This window comes from Salvelinus fontinalis, chromosome 7 (genome assembly GCF_029448725.1).
Source record: "Salvelinus fontinalis isolate EN_2023a chromosome 7, ASM2944872v1, whole genome shotgun sequence".
Taxonomy (NCBI): Eukaryota; Metazoa; Chordata; class Actinopteri; order Salmoniformes; family Salmonidae; genus Salvelinus; species Salvelinus fontinalis.
Window position 1 is genome coordinate 52,976,966 of NC_074671.1, and position 22,545 is coordinate 52,999,510.

Below are 22,545 nucleotides of genomic sequence, written 5' to 3' on the forward strand. Positions count from 1 at the left end.
AAACGATCCAACACTGTCAGAATGACGGTGTTGCCATCAGATGGGGGTAGCTCAGTGACAAAATCCAGAGAGATATGAGACCAGGGACGATGAGGGACCAGTAGTGGCTGAAGAAGGCCAGAAGGAGCTTGCCGTGGAGTCTTGTTCTGGGGACACACCGTGCACGCGGCGACGAAGGCAGAGACATCAGGAACCATTGTGGGCCACAAAAAACGTTGTCGGAGGAATGCTAGGGTACGGCGGGAACCAGGATGACAGGTCAGCCTGGAGGAATGAGCCCATTCCAGGACCCATGACCAGACTGAGTTAGGGACAAACAGCCGGTTAGCCGGGCCACCTTCAGGTCCAGGCTGGAAACAGTGTGCCTTGCGAACCAGGGTCTCAATACCCCAACCCAATGAGGCTGCAAGACATGAGGTAGGCAGAATGGTTTCAAAGACTGAAGGTTTGGCAGAGGAACTGTATAGGCGGGAGAGGGCATCAGGCTTCACATTCTTGAACCCTGGACGGTAGGAAATGGTGATGTTAAATATTGTAAACAGTAGAGCCCACCGGGCCTGCCTGGAGTTAAGGCGCTTAGCTGTATGGAGATTTTCCAAATTTTTATGGTCGGTCCAGACCAGGAATGGCTGTTCTGCTCCTTCCAGCCAGAGCCTCCACTTTTCTAACGCCATCTTGACCGCCAGGAGTTCTCGATTGCCTACATTGTAGTTCCTCTCTGCAGGATTGAGACGATGGGACAGGAAGGCACAGGGATGAAGCTTTTGGTCCTGGGCAGATCGCTGGGACAAGATGGCCCCCACTCCACCATCAGAAGCATCGATCTCTACCACAAAATGACGGGACGGATCCGGATGGATGAGGATGGGTGCTGTGGTGAACCGATGCTTCAGGTCCACAAAGGCTCTGTTCGACAGCTGGAGACCATGTGAACGGTACTTTGGGAGAGATGAGTGCAGAGAGGGGGGCCACCAGGGTGTTGTAACCCCGAATGAAACGGCGGAAGAAGTTAGGAAAACCCAGGAAACGTTGCAACTGCACCCTGGACATAGGTTGAGGCCAATCCACCACTGCATTCACCTTTCCAGGACCACCTGAACATTTCCCTCAGTGATGACATATCCCAGAAAGGAGATTGTAGAGCGGTGGAACTCACACTTCTCGGCTTTCACAAACAATTGGTTCTCCAGGAGGCGCTGAAGAACCTGTTTGAAATGAAGAACATGTTTTTGAAAAAAACATGGATGTTGTCAATGTAGACAAACACAAAATGGTTTAGCATGTCCCGGGGCACATCGTTTACCAGAGCCTGGAAGACAGTTGGTGAGTCCAAACGGCATAACCTGGTACTCATAATGTCTGCTGGCTGTGTTGAATGCTGTCTTCCACTCATCTCCTTCGCTTATCCGAACCAGGTGGTAGGCATTCTGAGGGTCCAGCTTGGAAAAAATGGTGGCCCCCTGGAGAGGTTCAAAAGCCGAGGAGAGGAGTGGTAGGGGGTAATGATTCTTAATCTTAATGTCATTTAGATCCCGGTAGTCAATTTACAGACGCAGGGTCTTGACCTTCTTCTCCACAAAGAAAAAACGTGCACCAGCAGGAGATGCAGATGGACGGACGGCCCCCAGTAGCCAGAGACTCCTCTATGTACTCCTCCATGGCCTTGGTCTCCGGCCCGGATAGAGAATATAGCCTACCACGAGGTGGTGTGGTATCTGGGAGGAGATCAATGGCACAATTATATGGACAGTGCTGGGGAAGAGAAGTAGCCAGTGCCTTGCTGAAGACCTCCAGGGGGTTGTGGTACTCTGTGGGGTCAGCAGAGAAATCCGAGACTTGACTTAAGCCCCAAGGAGACACTGTCTCCTCGGGGAAGGGTGAACTGCTTTGAGGCAATGGGAATGGCAGAACGGACTCCAACCAAGGGTTGAACTTGTGGTCCAGTCAATAACGGGGTTGTGTTTTTTGAGCCAAGAAAATCCCAAAACAACAGGAACATGGGGAGACAAAACAAGGAGAAGCTGTATAGCCTCACTGTGATTTCCTGAAACCTGTAGATTATCAGGAACAGTGCTGTGGGTAACTCTACCAATGGAGCGGCCATCCAGTGCTCTAGCGTCCATGGGAACAGAGAGGAGTTGAGTGGGGTTACCTAATTCAGAAACTAGGGTACCATCCATAAAACTATCATCCGCCCCAGAGTCAATGAGCACCCGGAGAGATTTAGACTGGTCTCCCCACAGCAGTATAACAAAAAAAGGAGTGTGGTTGATGGGATTTAGAGGATTCCCAGTCTGACTCACCAGAGTACTTGTACCTACTATAAAAATAGGTCTCTTAACTGGGCAGGTGGCTATATAATGTCCTGCAGCACCACAGTACAGACAACTGTTGGAACTTAGCCTATGTTCCCTAGGCGATAACCTAGCTCTGTCCAGTTGCATAGGTTCCGGAGTATCTGACTCACCCATCGCCGATGATTCTTGAGGGAGCTCGGGTGGCTTCGGATCCTCTCGTAAAAACAGCCTTCGGGGACTTCCGGATTCCTTTGAAAGTGAGTGAGCCACTGCGTACCCTTAGACGTCCATGAATTCTAATAGTGACGGCGATGAGGGAATCAAGGTACACCGGTAATTCCAGAGCTGCTAGCTCATCTTTTACCACCTCAGATAATCCGTGAAGAAGATATCAAAAAGAGATTCCGGATTCCAGGCACTCGGTGGCCAATGTGCAAAATTCAACAGCATAGTCTGCCACACTACAGGAGTCTTGACGTAATTCAATAAGTTTTCGGGACACCTCTTTCCCGGATACCAGAGAATCGAACACCTTCCTCACCTATGCCATGAAATCCTCCAGACGACAACAAATGTCGGATTGTTGCTCCCAAACTGCCTTAGCCCAGGAGTGCGCCCTTCCCGACATTAGCGTTATAATATACGCTATCTTCGAACGGTCCGAAGGAAACAAAGATGGCTGTAGCTCAAAAATAAGAGAGCACTGAGAAAGGAACCACACATGCAGAGATCATCTGTTCACCTACTCTACTCTGCGGAACCAAACATCTCAGATTTGGACTCATCAGACTAAAGGACAGATTTTCACTGGTCTATTGTTCATTGCTCGTGTTTCTTGGCCCAAGCAAGTCTATTCTTCTTATTGGTGTCCTTTAGTAGTGTTTTTTTGTGCAGAAATTCGACCATGAAGGCCTGATTCACGTAGTCTCCTCTGAACAGTTGATGTTGAGATGTGTCTGTTACTTGAACTCTGTGAAGCATTTATTTGGGCTGCAATTTCTAGGCTGGTAACTCTAATGAACTTGTCCTCCGCAGCAGAGGTTACTCTGGGTCTTCCTTTCCTGTGGCGGTCCTCATGAGAGCCAGTTTCATCATAGCGCTTTATAATTTTTGTGATTGCACTTGAAGAAACTTTTAAAGTTCTTGATGTTTTCCGCATCGACTGACCTTCATGTCTTAAAGTAATGATGGACTTTCATTTCTCTTTGCTTATTTGAGCTGGTCTTGCCATAATATGGACTTGGTCTTTTACCAAATAGGACTATCTTCTGTATACCACCCCTACCTTGTCACAACACAACTGATTCGCTCAAAAAATAAAGAAATTCCACAAATTAACTTTTAAGAAGTCACACCTGTTAATTTAAATGCATTCCAGGTGACTACCTCATGAATCTGGTTGAGAGAATGCCAAGAGTGTGCAAAGCTGTCATCAAGGCAAGGGTCGCTACTTTGAAGAATCTCAAATATAAAATATATTTTGATTTGCTTAACACTTTTTTGGTTACTACATGATTCCATATGTGTTATTTCATAGTTTTGATGCCTTCAGTGTTATTCTACAATCTAGAAAATAGTCAAAATAAAGAAAAACCCTGATATTAGTAGGTGTGACCAAACTTTTTACTGGTACTGTACATTATAGTTAAATTAGGCACTTTGAAAGAGCAGAGGCGCTGTGATACAAGTTTTGACGCTAAACTTGCTTTTTGCCTGAGTAACCTCTGGTGGCAGAGCATTCCACGATGACATGGTTCTATACATAACTGAGCGACTCATTAAATCTGTTTTTGTTTTGGGTACCGTGAAGAAACCCACAGTGGCGTGCCTAGTGGGGTATGCATGTCTGTTTGAAGTGTATGCAAATAGGTTATACAAGTGGTAATGCATTTTCAACACACAAATGTTTCTTAAAAAGACTAGAAGAGGAATAGTACATTTCTCCTCAACCCACAACCAGGAAAGACTATCATGCATGTTGTTAGTGTTAGTTCTGTATGTGCAGTTAAGGGCAGGGTGTGCTGATCTGTTTTGAGCCAACTTCAACTTTACTTGGTCTTTCTTTGCTGCACTTGACCATATTACCGGACAGTGATCAAGATGGGACGAGATCAGAGCCTGAGCATCTAGTACTGTCATTTTTGTGTCAAAAACGCAGAATATATTTTGATAACAGACAGACATCTCCCCATCTTCACAACAACAACTTCGTCAATATGACTTGACCATGATAACTGATCATCCAATGTTACTTCTAGGAGCTCAACTTCTTCAACTTGTTCAATGGTCACACCCTTTCTTGCACAACTCCAGTTGAGGTTAAGGTCTAAGAGAATGCTTTGAACCAGATGCAATGCTTTGGGCTTTAGATGTACAGTTGAAGTTGGAAGTTTACATACACCTTAGCCAAATACCTTTAAACTCAGTTTTTCACAATTCCGGACATTTAATCCTTGTAAAAAATACCTGTTTTAGGGCAATTAGGATCACAACTTTATTTTAAGAATGTGAAATGTCAGAATAATAGAAGAGAGAATTATTTATTTCAGCTGTTATTTCTTTCATCACATTCCCAGTGGGTCAGAAGTTTACATACAGTCAATTAATATTTGGTAAAATTGCCTTTTAATTGTTTAACTTGGGTCAAATGTTTCGGGTATCCTTCCACAAGCTTCCCACAATAAGTTGGGTGAATTTTGGCCCATTCCTCCTGACAGAGCTGGTGTAACTGAGTCAGGTTTGTAGGCCTCCTTGCTTGCACACAATTTTTCAGTTCTTCCCACAAATCTTCTATAGTGTTGAGGTCAGGGATTTGTGATGGCCACTCCAATACCTTGACTTTGTTGTCCTCAAGCCATTTTGCCAAAACTTTAGAAGTGTGCTTGGGGTCATTGTTCATGTGGAAGACCCATTTGCGACCAAGCTTTAACTTCCTGACTAATGTCTTGAGATGTTGCTTCAATATATCCACATAATTTCCCTCCCTCATGATGCCATCTATTTTTTGAAGTGCAACAGTCCCTCCTGCAGCCAAGCACCCCCACAACATGATGCTGCCACCCCCGTGCTTCAAGTTGGGATGGTGTTCTTCGGCTTGCAAGCCTCCCCCTTTATCTTCCAAACATAACGATGGTCACTATGGCCAAACAGTTCTAATTCTGTTTCATCAGACCAGTGGACATTTCTCCAAAAAGTATGATCTTTGTCCCCATGTGCAGTTGCAAACCGTAGTCTGGCTTTTTATGGCGGTTTTGGAGCAGTGTCTTCTTCCTTGCTGAGTGTCCTTTCAGGTTATGTCGAAATAGAACTCGTTTTACTGTGGATATAGATACTTTTGTACATGTTTCCTCCAACATCTTCACAAGGTCCTTTGCTGTTGTTCTGGGATTGATTTGCACTTTTCGCACCAAAGTACGTTCATCTCTAGGAGACAGAACGCGTCTCCTTCCTGAGCGGTATGACGGCTGCGTGGTCCCATGGTGTTAATACTTGCGTACTATTGTTTGTACAGCTGAAATTGGTACCTTCAGGAGTTTGAAATTGCTACCAAGGATGAACAAAACTTGTGGAGGCCTACAATTGTATTTCTGAGGTCTTAGCTGATTTCATTTGATTTTCCCATGATGTCAAGCAAAGAGGCACTGAGTTTGAAGGTTGGCCTTGAAATACATCCACAGGTACACCTCCAATGGACTCAAATGATATCAATTAGCCTATCAGAAGCTTCTAAAGCCATGACATCACTTTCTGGAATGTTCCAAGTTGTTTAAAGGCACAGTCAAGTTAGTGTATGTAAACCTCTGACCCACTGGAATTGTGATCCAGTGAATTATAAGTGAAATACTCTGTCTGTAAACAATTGTTGGAAAAATGACTTGTGTCATGCACAAAGTAGATGTCCTAACCGACTTGCCAAAACTATAGTTTGTTAACAAGAAATTTGTGGAGTGGTTGAAAAACGAGTTTTAATGACTCCAACCTAAGTCCATGTAAACTTTCGACTTCAACTATATTCAAGACCAGTTTATTGTTGATTACCCATTCTGATTCTGACTGTAACTCCTTGCTTAGGGTCTCAGTGAGCTCACTTGCTGTAGGTGCTGATGTGTAGTGTGCAATCATCAGCATACTTTACATAGCCTTTTCTTGTAAGAAAAGTTGCAAATCTTTTTTAAATAGAGATGATTAACAGCCCAAGGCAACTGCCCTGAGGTATACCGCACCATACATTCTCTTGGCGATGCACATTTGAGGCTCATTCTTAGCCTACAATACAAGGAATACAGAAGAAAAACTGAAGTGTTGCTGTTGGGAGGAGCTATAGGGGAACTGGCACATAGTCATGTCTGGAATGAAATAAATAGAACGGTATCAAATACATTAAACATATGGAAACCACATGTTTGACTCCGTCCGATTTATACCCTTCCAGCCATTACGATGAGCCCGTTTTCCTGTAGCTTTTCCCACTAGCTTCTTCTGCATCGTATTGACTGAGCAGGTTGGTAGGGACATTGTGAGTGCACATTTATTGACTCAAATGGATCTATCTATGCCTTTCTATGTGTGTTTTAATTGAGACTAATTTGGTTATACATTTTGTCCCGTACCCTCAAGGGACAATTATATTGCAAACTGCTCCTTTACCCTTTGTAGGGGGTTCTTCTATGCTTCTATGGTACAGCAATGCTACAGTCAAACTCTCTATGGGGATGTCATCAAACAGATTCATTTAGAGCATTCAAACAGGGTACTCCTTAGTTAGACAAGACGAGAGAGCCATGCTAGTGAAACTGGAGCCCAGGCCTGTTGGGTACTGAGGGCAGAGGTGCCCGATAATAGAAGTTCCCGATAATCTTACACAATGACTGGTATTGGTGAGAGGGATTCAGTTTCCCTTATAGGGCACTCAGCCAAAGCATGGCCCCATTCTAAGACCGTAGTGTAATGTGATATCTTGCCCAGGTGGCAACATGAAAATCATTGAAAAGACCTGTACTATACTGAGATTTTTTGACTTGTTTGACTTGTGGAGCAACTTATTGTATGGCGTACATTGTCCTCACCATAACTCAATTATTTATTCACTCGTTGCTGTACAAGGAAAGGGAGGGAGGAACACAGTGGGAACATATGGCATGAGAAGTATCTGGGCAACTCAGCAGTCTTCAAATATGAGATGCAGAGATTTGTGAATGATCATCAATGAATTCTCGTTGTGGCCTTGACTTGATATTGAACTCATCAAATTGGGTTTCAATGACTATGTTGGAGTAATTCACTTCCAATAGATTGAGATATGTCCTAATGCTATCTGACATAAACATATGAAAGTTAGTATCACCCTCTAGTGGGCATTGTGACTAAACACACTTCAACCGTGCTACTGTATATATAGAGAGACCTTTCTCCTTTCTCCCTTTGGTCTCATATTGCTCTCAGCGCAATCCAGTAAACAGACTGGCATAAGGACATAAGAGGATCATTAGAGGAACATGTGATCATCTTAGAGCAGTCAACACTCTTCCTCTACCAATCACATCGACTCTCCCTCTGGATCCACAATAAACAAATGGCGTTGGCCCAATCCCCCAATTTGCATGTCACTTGTTGCACCCCAAACTATTTCATTATATAGTAGCCCTACAGACTCTGGTCAAAATATATATGGAATAGGGTGTCATTTGGGACCAATGCCAATGCCACTGTCTCCTTGTCCCCCCTTCCCTTCCTAAATCTTTAATCTGGGTGTCACTTGATCAATGTTGGCATGGTTACTTGCCAAAAGCTTTGTGACACCACAACTCATTAGTGTCATAATCATGGCACCTGGAGCGGCCATTAATTTTAAATTAATTCGGACATCTCACAGAATAATTTGACCCGCAAGTAATCCTGAAGAAAAACGGGCCAATAACGTGTCAGTCGTCAGTCTGTATTATTACCCAGAGAGCCATTCCAAAAAGACACCTGATATCACCAGAAAGGGGGGTTTAAAACAGTGAAATTAAGCCCTGGCTTGGACGTTAATTAAGCTAAAGGCTCTAATTTAAAGTTAATTGCGATCATTTACCTGGTTTTGTTTCCAAGAGGAAACACAATACGTAATTCTACAAGTCATTTGAAAGGAGAGATCCAGCTTGTCCTTTAAATGTCCTTGTTGACTGGTTGAATAAAGATATGGTATGCTAATTGCTAAAAGACAGAGATAAGGAAAGCGGAAGTTGACCATGGCCTTTTCCTCACTGTAGCCACTTGAGAGTTGATATTCAAATGGACATTAATACCATCTATCAATCATGTATCATATCAAATTCAACTTGGGATACTGTTTTGTTGACATTCCGTTGTACCTGAGCAGACTCTTGGTAAGCATAGATGTCCACCACAAAACCACAAAATGACATGCAACATAAATCAGCTATGCTAGTGCTGGGCTAGAACAAAAACATGTACCTTATGGATTGCCCATGCGAATCACTGTTGAGAATCAATTCTATAGATAATATACTAAAAAACTCCACTCTCTGTTAGAAGCCCTAGGTCGTGTCAGATTCTCGACCGTTGGATTGGCAACTAAACCGCTTAGAGGATGAACACGAGGCTGAACTCCTCAGACACCCAGCCACAGCATTTTTCTGAGCATATAAGAGCCCAGATTCCTCTGTTTGTGTGGAGATAGCAGGTAAGTGGCCTGTTAGTTCATCCTATCTCAAACCTCTTCAAGCATGGTTCCTATGAGCCTCTTACAGAGGATCCCTTCCTCAAAAGCAGCTGAGCTAAGAGAAACACATTTGTCATGCGGCTAAGCTTTACGTATAATGTCGTATCAACGCTGTTACAACAACATATAGTCCATCCACCACTATGTCCAGTAAAAGGCGCATGGAAGGAGCTGTACCACAGCTTTACAGCAAGAATACCGGCCTACCATTTCTCCAAACCATCATCGAAACAAGTTCACCATAGACTGAGTGAACCCATTATCCTAAAATACTGTTGTGCATTTGTAACTCACTGTAAGCCATTAAATGCAGTACTGCAATTCAAAGGTCAAAGCTTTTTAGCAGGTCAATGAATAGCTTTCACTTGGAAAAGTGACGTCCCTCTTGCTCCAGTTGGAAGGTGCTTTTGATCCCCGTATCATGTGTGAGGAGAGCTCGGCTTTAGACGGGGCTCTAGGCCTACATAGTAGGGACACTGACACCACAAGGTCGTCCCAATGTGGCCAAGGGTAAAAGAACTCACAGGGGTGAGGTGCAATATGCATGGAAACGACTCTGTAGTCTGTAGACTGGACAGTGTTCAGGGCGAGAATAGCCATGTTCCCCTGTCAATTATACTCACAGTGACGTTGGTGGAATGGAGCTGGGTGCTGGAATAATTGAGATAAGACAGAGATGAAAGGCAACTCAAGATGCCTATTTGTGCCTGGATTGTTTGGCCTCAGACACAGACTGTTGGTATCATCTCAGCTTCCAGATTGAGTAAAAGACATGTCGTCCATATTAGGACTGTTTCCGCTGAGACTGAGGATGTCCTAACATGGACACCGTACATTGTGAGACATAAATAATGGAATTAGAGAAAAGCCCAATGTACATTACCAATACTTTAATGACAAATCCTCCCGGCCAATGTTTTTATTAGGTTAAGTAAACATGAATATACATCCCATTGTTTTACTGTGGGCTATACCTAGAAAGCATATTTGAATGTTTTTCCTCTTACTTGGTTCCATTTCATTGCTTTTTAAATATTGATGCAGTCCACAGATCTTTAGAGACCTTATACAGGGAGAAAATGCAATAGTAACTTTCCATCAGTCACCCATTATCAATGAAACACTCTATTGATCAAATGACAACATTACTTAAACAGAGTGTACAGTGCAAGCAATTATACGCGTAATCAAACCAAGGTTGGAGTGTCTCGGTAACATCAATTCATTTAGCCTATATTGCATGTCACCGCTGTCTACCTTGGAAAGGTGTATCAAGTATTTGGCACATGTGACAAATATAACATTTGATTTGATTTGATATAATTTTTTTCATTCATGCATTATCACAACTCATACTAAGCTCACAGTATTTCCTGGTCAGATTACATACTGAGGAAAAACCTCAAGGCATTATGTAACAGGAGTGACAATGGGGGCAGGCATACAGTCATCATTCATGTTCCTCTTTATGCACAGTACACTATGATACTCTGTAGATGTAATTATGAACTTCAGGTTTGGCGTTACAGTGGTCCTAATTATTAGGATTTAGGATCCCCATTAGCTCTATGATTACGTATGATTTGACTAATCATACTGTAATACTCATCCTACCAGTGATAGGACAGTTCACTATAGATCCAGCAGAGGGCAGATGTTTAGCACAATACCACCAGGACAGTCTAGTATAGTACACTGTTAGAAAAAAAGGATTGTAAAAGGATTCTTTGACTGTCCCAATATGACAACCCGTTTTGGTTCCCTGTAGAACCCTCCGTGGTTAGGGGTCTACGTGGAACCGAAAAGGGTTCTGCCTGGAACCAAAAAGGTATTTTGAAAGGATTCTCCTATGGGGACAGCCAAAGAACCCTTTTGCGTTCTAGATAGCACCTTTTTTTCTAAGAGTGTAGTCCACCAACCTGACCACCCACACCAGAACACTACCCACGATAATACCGATGTTCCTATGTCATGTCATATGTCAAATATGTCAAATTTCATAAGTAAAATGTATGCACCCATGACTGTAAGTCACTTTGGATATAAGTGTCTGCTAAATGGCATAAATATATATATATATTATTATCATTATAATTATAATTATTATATATTATGTCATCATACTCTCATTCAGCTGGTATGAATTTGTTATTCGTGTATGGAGTTGTACATAATTATGTAAGAACAATGCATGAGCAACTTAAAAAATATATATTTGGACTAATATAATATATTATAAATATTTCACAGGTTTAGTGCTAGTTAAGATTGAGTTATAATATCTACCAGGCCATAGACATGGATTTTAGAATGCATGTAGCACTATGTATACAGTATGTCATAGCAATCTAAAATAGTCCTCTCTGAGGAGTCTTTCTTCACAGACTTGAGGTAGAAGTAGACGTTAAGTAACAGATCTAGAACCACACTCAACCCTAACCTTAACCATTAGGAGGATGAAGACAGGTCTGATCCTGGACCAGTCGTTTTTAAACTCACTCACTCGCTTTTCACAGGTTCTGAAACGTCACAAATCTCCACTAGTTTCCACTAGATGGCGATACACTTAGAGGAAAAACCAACACACTCCACCTCTGTGAGGCCCAGTTCCTCTCCTGAGGAACATCTTTCTCCCTCTTTTGCAATTAACCGGAGGATGAATTAAAGCGCTCTTAATGCTTCCAGTAAATGATACCTTTTTAATTTCTCCTTAAACCACCCTCACTGGCGTGAGTGATAGAGGCGTCTTTGAAGGGAAATGTCACCAAATCCAACCGTCCCATCATTTGAATTATACATTTGAGGAGAGCACCAGACAATTTTTTTTTTTAGAAGAAGCTAATGAATATTTGAAGAGCAGAGTTTACGGACCAGCGTTTTGACAATAGAGGAATACTAATCCTCCTCTTGGCTCTCTGATAAGAGGTTGAGCAGAAGAACAGCACCGTTAGGCCAGACACTCATTACCATTTCATCTTTCTCACTCGGTGAGTCATTCGGCTTTACCTCCAAAGTGACGTGATTCAATGGAAGCAAAAATGTACATTTTGACAAATTGTTATCGTCATTATCGTCATCAAGTTTTGAAACTAGTCAGTACCTATACGGTCCTGTTTAGATTTTTGTCAATCTTTACTCATAACTAATACCAGTGTTCAAGCATGTTATCAGGCCGAGGCAATGATTACATATTTCCCTGAATAGTCAAGCCGATTGCAGTGTACAGGTGATGTGAGAACCAGCTCATCTCTCTGATATGCTGCTGTCCTCCATCAGTGTTAATGTGAAGCAATACAGGTGGATATTCTCTCTCTCTCTCTCTCTCTCTCTCTCTCTCTCTCTCTCTCTCTCTCTCTCTCTCTCTCTCTCTCTCTCTCTCTCTCTCTCTCTCTCTCTCTCTCTCTCTCTCTCTCTCTATCTCTCTCCTTCTGGCTCTCTCCCTCTATCTCTCTCTCTCAGGGCATTGGAGGAGTGCGCTCTAAGGTAGCTAAATCAATATGATGTGAATTATTAAGAGTGAACTACTGTCATGCACCAAGGATTGGTTATCAGAGTCTGGAGGCTATAGCAAGGTACTGTAGATACTGTACTCAGCTGCCAGGCTTACTCTCTCTCTCTCTCTCTCTCTCTCTCTCTCTCTCTCTCTCTCTCTCTCTCTCTTTCTCTCAGTAAATCACACTTCATCTCAGCATACTACATTTTTGAGTGAACACACACCTCATGCACTCTCTTACTCTTTCTCTCTAACACACACACACACACACACACACACACACACACACACACACACACACACACACACACACACACACACACACACACACACACACACACACACACACACACACACACACACACACACACACACACACACACACACACACACACACACACACTGACCGGGTCCTGCAGCTCACCATTGTCAGAGAGCTCATTAGTCAGTGCAGTGATGCAGAGTAGCCTGTCATTAGCTGAGGGGTTTCTGTCCTCTTTTCTCATCCATCTTTACCACATATCCCCCTTTCTCCATCTCTTTCTCTAGCCCTTTCTCCATCTCTTTCTCTAGCTTCTCATCCTGCTGTCCAGAAGCATCATAAAAGGTCTACATGACAGTAGGGGTCTCGCTTCTCTATAAGGTTTCTTAAGACCTCGTATTCCTTATCTTATCAACTGATTTGGGAGGAGTTTTTCACTACAATTCCAACAATGCACCCGTAACAGAGGATGCCGGTTGGTGTCGACATAATATGTGCGGCTGAGCGCCATTCCGATAAACACACAACCCCAGGGAGTCCCCTCCCCCACGCACCTCCTCCCATTCCGACAGAAAACAGCATCTCTGTCTCACAAATCAATCCAACAGGGTTGACTTTTACCACTTCCTACCCACTACCACCAGCTTCTCCCCTCTCTCTTAACATGAATAATGTGACACTGATACATGTTAGTTCTGTTTAACCCAGCCCATTGATGAATCCTTCAGCCGGGAGAGAGAGATCCGTTTACTCGTTCAGACTCCTCCTCAGGCCTTCATTTGTCTGCTGGGAGAAGAGGCTGACACACTGAGACTGATGGGATAGCCTGTCGTACTCTGCCTCGACCTATCAGTCTTCCGGCTACCCGCCTTGTTGTGTTGTCTCTCATCTATTCTAGCTTGTTGAGGCGTCTGCCGTTGGCGAAGCAATCAGTAATACACATCCCTGAGCCGGGGTAGAGAGATGCCTAATGAAAGTGTGTGTTGTTGCGCTATCAATCTACATGGTTTGAGAGAAAGGGAACTATCAGTCCACATCGATTTGAGAGAAAGGGAAGTATCAGTCCACATCGGTTTGAGAGAAAGAGAAGTATCAGTCCACATCGGTTTGAGAGAAAGGGAAGTATCAGTCCACATCGGTTTGAGAGAAAGTATGTGGAGTACAGTAAGTGTGTTGGCCAATGTGTCTATAAGGCTGGTGTGAGAGTTTTCATGAAAGATTTTGTGTCAACTTGTATGCCTGAGCCAGTGTGTGTCTCCCTTGTTTCAATTAATGCTCCAGATCTCCTGATTGTCGCCTGACTTTGTTACTCACATTTCATTTCACTAGAGCTAATTGATTGATGTTCTGATAATAACATTTAAATATGCCCATGCTTGCATTACTGAGTCGAACATCACCCACACAGCACATCATTTAGCTAATGTCTCTCTTGCCGCTTTGCACATCCTCCAAATTTACCACCATAATCTTGGTGACAGACGACATTAATTACAGCTCTCTCCTCACATCAGCTCTGATTACAATTTCACACGTTTCAATGGAGCGCTCACTGTGTTGCTACACGGAGCGGCTCCGAGACGCCACCACAGCCCGCCGTCGACCAATGACTTGGGGATTTTGTAATTCCTCAGAGACTCGCGGAAGCAGAAAATGTCTTCTTGTGATGTGCGACAGCAGAGTCAAAGCCCAAAGTGCTCAAGCAAAATGCTTTAATTGCGGCGCGTAATGGCAATAAATCTCAACGGCATCTTCATTAGGACAGTGTCGTTGGTCCTAAATGAAGGGACAATGAAGTGCTCCTCGCTGGATATACGCATTCACATTTCACATTTGCCAAGTTTAATTAAGCAATAGATGATGTTTTAAAAGGGGCGTTCGATGTGATGAAATCCCTTGAGTGGTCATAAACACTAGAATAGGCTCAGTACTTCAACGTCCAATCGGTTTGGAAATATCTTTAAATGGTCTAGACTAGCTTATATTGCCATCAGTCTTTGGCACATCATCAAGTTGATAACGATGTTGAGGCAGTTGGGGAGTTGTCTGACTCATTTGTACTCTTCCTCACACTATTCACGTTATGATCCTTGTATGCTATGGTTTTCTAGAGTTTTCTTTTATGAACAATTATTTTTGAACAAGCCTTATGAATTAATATATTATCTCTACAGCTTATCAGCGTACACACAATATGTTCCCTGTCACGCCCTGACCATAGTTTGCTTTGTATGTTTCTATGTTTTGTTTGATCAGGGTGTGATCTGAGTGGGCATTCTATGTTGTATGTCTAGTTTGTCTATTTCTATGTGTTGGCCTGATAAGGTTCTCAATCAGAGGCAGGTGTTAGTTGTTGTCTCTGATTGGGAACCATATTAAGTAGCCTGTTTTGTATTGTGGGATGTGGGTGATTGTTCCTGTTCGTGTGTTCCTGTGGTGTCACCATACGGGACAGTTTCGTCTTCATTTATTTTGTCAGTTTATTGTTTTTTGTTCTTTATGTTCAAGTATCCTTATTAAAATGGATACTTACCACGCTGCACCTTGGTCCTTCTCTCTTTCTCCTAACGATGGATGTTACATTCCCCCTGTTGATGATGCTTATTATGGTTGAACCAAAAGATTACGTGTAACAAATATTTTATGAAATTGGAATCAATTAAGCATACAGTACCAGGCAAAAGTTTGGACACACCTGCTCATTCAAGGGTTTTTCTTTATTTTTAAAAACAATTTTCTACATTGAAGAATAATAGTGAAGACATCAAAACTATGAAATAACACATATGGAATCATGTAGTAACCAAAAAAGTGTTAACAAATCAATATATATATATATATTCGATTTTTGAAAGTAGCCACCCTTTGCCTTGATGACAGCTTTGCACACTCTTGGCATTCTCTCAACCAGCTTTACCTGGAATGCTTTTCCAACAGTCTTGAAGGAGTTTCAACATAGGCTGAGCACTTGTTGGCTGTTTTTCCTTCACTCTGCGGTCCAACTCATCCCAAACCATCTCAATTAGGTTGAGGTTGGGTGATTGTGGAGGCCAGTTCATCTGATGCATCTCACTCTTCTTCTTGGTCGAATAGCCATAACACAGCCTGGAGGTGTGTTAGGTCATTGTCCTGTTGAAAAACAAATTATAATCCCATTAATCACTGCAGAATTCTGTGGTAGCCATGCTGGTTAAGTGTGCCTTGAATTCTAAATAAATCACAGACAGTGTCAGCCGCAAAGCACCCCCGCACCATCACACCTCCTCCATGCTTCCCGGTGGGAACCACACATGCGAAGATCATCCGTTCACCTACTCTGCATCTAACAAAGACATGGCGGTTGGAACCAAAAATCTCAAGTTTGGACTCAGACCAAAGGACATACAGTTGAAGTCGAAAGTTTACATACACCTTACATACACCAAATACATTTAAACTCAGTTTTTCACAAGTCCTGACATTTAATCCTTGTAAAATTCCCTGTCTTAGGTCAGTTAGGATCACCACTTGATTTTAAGAATGTGAAATGTCAGAATAATAGTAGAGAGAAGGATTTATTTCAGCTGTTATTTCTTTCATCACATTCCCAGTGGGTCAGAAGTCTACATACACTCAATTTGTATTTGGTAGCACTACCTTTAAATTGTTTAACTTGGGTCAAAATTGTCGGGTAACCTTCCACAAGCTTCCCACAATAAGTTGGGTGAATTTTGGCCCATTCTGCCTGACAGAGCTGGTGTAACTGAGTCAGGTTTGTAGGCCTCCTTGCTCGCACACACTTTTTCAGTTCTGCCCACAAATCTTCTACAGGATTTGAGGTCAGGGGCTTTGTGATGGCTCCAATACCCTGACTTTGTTCTCCTTAAGCCATTTTCCACAACTTTGGAAGTATGCTTGGGGTCATTGTCCATTTGGAAGACCCATTTGCGACCAAGCTTTAACTTCCTGACTAATGTCTTGAGATGTTGCTTCAATATATCCACATCATTTTCCTACCTCATGATGCCATCTATTTTGTGAAGTGCACAAGTCCATCCTGCAGCCAAGCACCCCCACAACATGATGCTGCCACCCCCGTGCTTCAAGGATGGGATGAGGTTCTTCGGCTTGCAAGCCTCCCCCTTTTTCCTCCAAACATAATGATGGTCATTGAGGCCAAACAGTTCTATTTTTTGTTTCATCAGACTAGAGGACATTTCTCCAAAAAGTCCAATCTTTGTCCACATTCGTGCAGTTGCAATCCGTAGTCTGTTTTTTATGGTGGTTTTGGAGCAGTGGCTTCTTCCTTGCTGAGCGGCCTTTCAGGTTGTATTGATATAGGACTCGTTTTACTGTGGATATAGATACTTTTGTACCTGTTTCCTCCAGCATCTTCACAAGGTCCTTTGCTGTTGTTCTGGGATTGATTTGCACTTTTCGCACCAAATACGTTTATCTCTAGGAGACAGTCTCCTTCCTGAGCAGTTTTTTAATATTTTTTTTTCTTTTTTTTTTCTTTCGCCTTTATTTAACCAGGTAGGCCAGTTGAGAACAAGTTCTCATTTACAACTGCAACCTGGCCCAGATAGAGCAAAGCAGTGTGACACAAACAACATGGAATTACACATGGCATAAACAAATGAACAGTCAATAACACATTGGAAAAATCTATATACAGAGTGTGCAAATTAAGTAAGATTAGGGAGGTAAGGCAATAAATAAGCCATCGTGGCAAATAATTACAATTTAGCGATTAAACACTGGAGTGATAGATGTGCAGAAGATTAATGTGCAAGTAGAGATACTGGAATGCAAAGGAGCAAAAAATAAATAACAATATGGGGATGAGGTAGTTGGGTGGGCTATTTACAGATGGGCTATGTACAGGTCCAATGATCGGTAAGTTGCTCTGACAGCTGATGCTTGAAGTTAGTGAGGGAGATATAAGTCCCCAGCTTCAGTGATTTTTGCAATTCGTTCCAGTCATTGGCAGCAGAGAACTGGAAGGAAAGGCGGCCAAAGGAGGAATTGGCTTTGGGGGTGACCAGTGAAATTTACCTGCTGGAGCGTGTGCTATGGGTGGGTGTTGCTATGGTGACCAGTAAGCTGAAATAAGGCTGGGCTTTACCTAGCAAAGACTTATAGATGACCTGGAGCCAGTGGGTTTGGTAACGAATATGATGCAAGGGCCAGCCAACAAGAGAATACAGGTCGCAGTGGTGGGTAGTATATTGGGCTTTGGTGACAAAACAGATGGCACTGTGATAGACTACATCCAAGTTGCTGAGTGGAGTGTTGGAGGCTATTTTGTAAATTACATCGCCGAAGTCAAGGATCGGTAGGATAGTCAGTTTTACGAGGGTATGTTTGGCAGCATGAGTGAAGGATGCTTTGTTGCAAAATAGGAAGCCGATTCTAGATTTAATTTTGGATTGGAGATGCTGGATGTGAGTCTGGAAGGAGAGTTTACAGTCTAACCAGACACCTAGGTATTTGTAGTTGTCCACATATTCTAAGTCAGAACCGTCAAGAGTAGTGATGCTATTCGGGTGGTCGGGTGCGGGCAGCGATTGGTTGAAGAGCATGCATTTAGTTTTACTTGCATTTAAAAGCAGTTGGAGGCCACGGAAGGAGTGTTGTTTGGCATTGAAGTTTGTCTGGAGGTTTGTTAACATAGTGTCCAAAGAAGGGCCAGAAGTATACAGAATGGTGTTGTCTGCATAGAGTTGGATCAGAGAATCACCAGCAGCAAAAGCGACATCATTGATGTATACAGTGAAAAGAGTCAGCCCGAGAATTGAACCCTGTGACACCCCCATAGAGACTGCCAGAAGTCTGTACCACAGGCCCTCCGATTTGACACACTGAACTCTATCTGATAAGTAGTTGGTCAACCAGGCGAGGCAGTCATTTGACAAACCAAGGCTGTTGAGTCTGCCGATAAGAATGCGATGATTGACAGAGCCGAAAGCCTTGGCCAGGTCGATGAATACGGCTGCACAGTATTGTCTTATCGATGGCAGTCATGATATTGTTTAGGACCTTGAGCGTGGCTGAGGTGCACCCATGACCAGCTGCGAAACCAGAATGCATATCGGAGAAAGTACGGTGGGATTCGAAATGGTCTGTGATCTGTTTGTTAACTTGGCTTTCGAAGACTTTATAATTTATATTTAAGGATCGGCCGTCCCGTCAACGGGACAGATGTAAATCATGCAGCGCGTTATGTCAATATCGCAGAATTTAGAGAAACAACAAATGTCGGTACATATCAGTAAGTGCCTTATATCTTATATGAAATTCTTGTTAATATAACTGCACTGTCCAATTTACAGTAGCTACTGTGAAAAAATGCCATGCTATTGTTTGAAGAGAGCTCCTAACAACAATAGACTTTTTTCATTGTGATAGGTTTGAAAAATTAACCTCTGAATTCTGAAATGTTGCTCTGATTTATCATCCAAAGGGTCCTAGAGAAAACATGAAGAGTAGTTTTGTTAGATAAAATAATTTTTAAATATCATAAAAGGTCCATATAGCACGCACGATCAATTTTTGTTATTTCCACTCGTTCAATTTGCAAAGAAAGGAATCTGTAAAAAATCTGACCCTAAACGTTGTTTCAATGAGTCAAATCACATTTGTATGTTTCCTCAGAGATCCTAAAAGGTAACAAGACTCCACTATATCATTAGGGGTGTAGTATATCCTATAGGACACCATATTTGGTCAGAGAGCTAGTCCTTCATGGCACGCCGATGACGCGGGCGGCCATCACTTGAACGACTGTCTTTTTGTCAAATAAGCACCAATCGGGGTCAAACAAAGCTAGCTAGATAGCCAATGAGCTGGGCTTTACGGGAGTATCCGGAAACCATGTATATGTTGTAAAATGTAGCTACTAACATTGTACAACAGCATGTCTTTTCATTTTGGACAAAAATTATAAGGATATTCAGAGTTATGAAGTTATGACAACTGGTTGTTTTGCAAATGTTGAAATTATAATATGGCTACAAAATACTTGGAAAGCTAAATCAAAGTCCAAGTATACAGATTTGACGATATCCTTGCAGAAAAACGTAATATGAATGCAAAGGGCTCCTTCACGATTTGCCCAAATGTACCTGGGGACTTTACACTAAAAGTCTTGTAGTTCACTCATACTTAAAGTTATTCAGCTGGAATTTTGCACACACACTGCTGCCATCTCGTGGACATGATCAGAATTACAACGAGGGTGATGGCTAGAACAGTGACCTTTCTCTTGCATTTCAAAGATGGTGGTGGTATTTTCTTCTACCAGATCTATTGTGTTATATTCTCCTACATTCAATTCACATTTCCACAAACTTCAAAGTGTTTCCTTTCAAATGGTACCAAGAATATGCATATCCTTGCTTCAGGGCCTGAGCTACAGGCAGTTAGATTTGGGTATGTCATTTAGGCAAAAAAATAAGGACGGGCTCGTAGGACTCCAGATGAATTGCGAGAGACAGCTGTTGTAAATCAAATATTGAATAGTATCTGTCTATCAACTCATTTTCAGTATAATTTCATTTGTAAATCATATCCCTGAACAAATTTGGCATAGGAAAAAGCAAGAAGTAACACCATTTGGGCTTAATTTAAATCCTTACCACAAAACCACAATACCACAATTTCAAAGTTATCCTTCATTGCGGATTTGACCTTTGTTTTGATTCTATTTCTGAGCATAATCAGACACAGCTTTAGTGTTTATAAACAAATGAACTGTAAATTAATGCTTCTCTCTCTCTAAAAAGGGTTTACAGATTTCCGGCAACATTTTTTGATGTTGTGTCTGGAATCCTCTTTGACCTTCTAACCCTTATTATGGGCTGCCTGTTGCTAGCCCGTTGCGCAGTTACACCAGGTTGAATGGAGTCCTGGCCCGCCTATTTGCACTAATGCCCTTGTCTGACATTCAGAGCAATTCAGTGAGATTCCAGGGAGTATGGGTGCTTTGTTTCATGGTTTTAAGGGTAAATATCCACCGCTATTGGGTAGCATGAGGGCAATGCGTACAGCGATTACCAGGCAGTTAAATGCAGTTAAATCAACTAATTAGCCATTACAATATTTCAAATTACGATATTATAGACCGTAAAGCAACATGTGATAACATGAAACTACACGTGATCTCATGTGAAGTGTTCCAAAACATGTTTTCATGTGATTTCACATGTGAAATCATGTGTTTTTTCTCTAAAGTTACAAGTCTGCAACATTTTCCTATCAAGGGCCAACACAAAAATAATGATTAGTCTCTTGCCCCTTTGTTTTAAAATGATACCTTCTTTATCTTGAATAACGACTGAAACAACCTCAGAAACACTAATCATCGGAGACAAATGGTGCTATGCGAGACATTTGGCACTCCACTCCTCCACTCCACCACTCCACCACTCCACCACTCCACTCCACCTCTCCTCCACTCCACCACTCCTCCACTCCACCACTCCACTCCACCTCTCCTCCACTCCACCACTCCTCCACTCCACCTCTCCTCCACTCCACCACTCCACCACTCCTCCACTCCACTCCACCTCTCCTCCACTCCACCACTCCACCACTCCTCCACTCCACTCCACCTCTCCTCCACTCCACCACTCCACCACTCCTCCACTCCACTCCACCTCTCCTCCACTCCACCACTCCTCCACTCCACTCCACCTCTCCTCCACTCCACCACTCCACCACTCCTCCACTCCACTCCACCTCTCCTCCACTCCACCACTCCACCTCTCCTCCACTCCACCACTCCTCCACTCCACTCCACCTCTCCTCCACTCCACCACTCCACCACTCCTCTTCTCCTCCACTCCACCTCTCCTCCTCTCCTCCACTCCACCACTCCTCCTCTCCTCCACTCCACCACTCCTCCTCTCCTCTCCTCCACTCCACCAGTCCTCCTCTCCTCCACTCCACCACTCCTCCTCTCCTCCACTCGACCACTCATCCACTCCACCACTCCTCTCCTCCACTCGACCACTCATCCGCTCCACCACTCCTCCTCTCCTCCTCTGCAGTCTCTCTCTGTCTGTTGGATTCACATCAGGAACTTTTCTTTCCGAGTTTCACCTGTGAACCCGGCTGCGTTGAGCAGTTAGATTTTTCTACTATGTGCCTCGGAGCTAAGTTGTGAACCTTCAAAGGGCTGGCTCACTTCGTAAAGCCTCTGTGAGACTCAGAGCGGGAGCGGGATCTAAGCCCCCGGCCGTCGAGTGCTCCGGAGCGTTCCGAGGAACTGGAGGATTCAGGAAGCTGATGGGGATTGACAAGGCCACTTGGACGATGAGGGAGAGAGGGAGAGGAGGGGAAGAGAGACGCTACCCGGACGAGGAGGGGAGAGGGAGAGGAGGGGAAGAGAGATGCTACCCGGACGAGGAGGGAGTGAGGGAGAGGAGGGGAAGAGAGACGCTACCCGGACGAGGAGGGAGAGAGGGAGAGGAGGGGAAGAGAGACGCTACCCGGACGAGGAGGGAGAGAAGGAGAGGAGAAGGAGAGAGACCCCAAACAGGTGGGGGGGGTTAATGAGGATGACAGTGAGGAGCAGGAGCTGGGACACACACCATTTATTAGACAACACTATCACTATGGTCTATGGTAACCATGAGGGCGACGTACAAGATACAAATAGCATAGACTGGATAGTGCGTCTCTCCCATTCTCATCAGGGGATAAATAGTTCTATACCCCTTAGAAATAGAAGCCCAAGAAAAGACACGACAATTTCATTGTCACACTTGACTAGGAATGTCCATTT